The sequence below is a fragment of the Clarias gariepinus genome, chromosome 9 (genome assembly GCF_024256425.1).
Source record: "Clarias gariepinus isolate MV-2021 ecotype Netherlands chromosome 9, CGAR_prim_01v2, whole genome shotgun sequence".
Taxonomy (NCBI): domain Eukaryota; kingdom Metazoa; phylum Chordata; class Actinopteri; order Siluriformes; family Clariidae; genus Clarias; species Clarias gariepinus.
Window position 1 is genome coordinate 35,633,516 of NC_071108.1, and position 2,262 is coordinate 35,635,777.

The following is a 2,262-nucleotide window of genomic DNA, read 5'->3' on the forward strand; positions in this document are numbered from 1 at the left end:
CTTTTTCAAGAGAAATCCTGTAAGTGAAGTTGAGAGATGAAAGTTGAAAAATGTTGACATTAAACAACAGTTATTATTACAGTTATATTACCATTAGATGCTGTTTGCATTTATTTCATTGTATTACTTTTCAATATTCACTGACCCAAACTCGCCTCAGCAGTGTTGCTGTGTGCCGTGTACATAAAGACAAGCTGGACAGGGGAAACAGAAAAAAGGTTGCTGAGCAGTTTGTCTCTTGTAAGGAGAGCAGAAAGAGCACTTTTGGTTCTTTTAAATGAGGGATATACTAGTTGGTCATATATTATTTGGTCAGTTGTTGTTGTTGTTGGTTGCATTTATATATGTACATAGTTGTTTATTTTTCTGTTCTAAATATACAGTATGTTTTTTTTATGAAAAGTTGTCTGTATATTTGGAGTAACAAAATAATTTCTCCCTAAGATTATTAAAGCATTTCTGATTCTAAATATTTTAAATTGAAAGCTTTTTATATCTTGTATGTTAATACCTTTTGTACCCTTCTGTCATTGTATTCATCATTTTTATTCTTAACAAACCACATTCATCCCCCACACTTTTGAAAAGCTTGCTACGCCCCTGACTGAACACCGGTGTGCTATCAGAGGCGACACATAGGGGTCGCTGCGCAGAGTGACTTTGCAGTCTAGCGAGTGGTACTGAGCATGCGCAGTGATCAGCCTTTCCTGGATACCGTTTTTTTAAGTGAAAGCGTGAAACATTTATAGCTAATAAAAAGAAATTAGAAACTTCGTAATTTGTTTAAATTTGCGGTCTGCTAAAGTTACAAAGTACCCGTGGCAATCGTGTTTCATACAGAGAACATTTGTGTGTGATGTTACAGGGTGAGCACTGAGGTAAGCAGTAATATTCTAGTATGTTCTGTGGCAGTTTGTGTAGGTTCTAACCGACGCGGTTAGCTTGATTGTGAATCTATGTATGTAGCTAACGTAGGCTTTGAAGCATAACAGGCAATTGCAAACGTTAATTTGTCAAAAATCATAAAAACAGGCTAGTATTTGATGAACAGGTATAATTTGTCATAAATGCAACACCATCACCATGTATAATATATTATATGCACTGAGGAGTTCTGACAGTGAACACTAACATTTACTTGCAGAATATGTTCCATTGAATTTCTAAGAATGGGAGAAGGAACTTTTCAGTGTAACTTATGTGGTTACTCTACCCATTTATTTCCTTAAATTGAAATAGATAAGTTTGTTTTCTTTTAGATTCCTTACCAATTCACTTATGTTTCAACTAAACATGAAGGGATCACGAGGGGATAAAACATCATTTGACAGCGCTGTGCAAATTAATAACTGGTAAGTAATTGAATAGTGCCTTGTGGTCGTGTCTTTGTTTTATATTAACACAATGATTGTATTGATAAATTGCAGTCCATGCATCTAAATTATACTAAACATTTTTGTCCTTTGACAGACAGTGTAGTAAAGGCGCATGATGTTACAGAAGCCTTTGCCCTCAGCTCCATTGCCAATCGGTTACGAAATGCACCTAAGAGGAAAGAAAGGCTGGATGCAGTGTCATTTATTAAGTGTTAAGTAAATGTTTTTGTAATTTTGTAATTTTGAATGGAATTCGACTTGCCTTTTACGCCTAAATTACCCGTCTTTTCCACATGGTGAAAACACGTCTTTTCCACGTGGTTTCCACGAGTTTGTGCCCACTGGGCTAAAACCAGAGCTCTTTCAGGTTTCTCAGCGGGTGCATCACTGAGGAGAGCAAACCTGTTGGACACGTGAAGCGCAGAAGAGGTGTGCTCCGGTGGGCCAGCCTCCGCCTGCGGCACCCAGACTGTCCGCTACAGGAATAACACTGCTCTTACACTCTCTAACCCTCTCTAAAGTCTGGATGCGCTCCTCTAACGCTGATATCTTCTCCGTCAGAGTCCTCACTAACACACACCTATCACAAATAAAATTACCACTAACGACGGAGGAAGAATGTCTAAACATCCTGCACTCTACACACTGAACAAGCTGAATATTAGACATGATATCGTACCTGAGCAGTTATTTGGTGATGGATTCCGCTTGTTGTTCTCAGATGATACGCGCGTTCTCCGAAAAAGCGCAAAAAAAGCAAACAAACAGAAAAAGGCAAAAATCCAGTGGTATTAAAGCCTGAAAATTAGTTAATGTTGTTATTTAGAATAAACAAGAAAAGGTAATGTAATCTAAACCCTGATACAAACAAACGAGGAACCTTCGC

At 37.8% G+C, this 2,262-nt stretch overlaps 1 long non-coding RNA gene across 1 annotated transcript; it reads left to right on the forward strand.

Annotated features, from left to right (window-relative positions):
- Positions 1–788: 788 nt before the first annotated feature.
- LOC128529838 (uncharacterized) lies at positions 789–1,604 on the forward strand. The gene is made up of 3 exons (XR_008361084.1): positions 789–878; positions 1,260–1,352; positions 1,471–1,604. It is a non-coding gene; the product is annotated as an uncharacterized LOC128529838 (long non-coding RNA).
- The last annotated feature ends 658 nt before the right edge of the window (positions 1,605–2,262 follow it).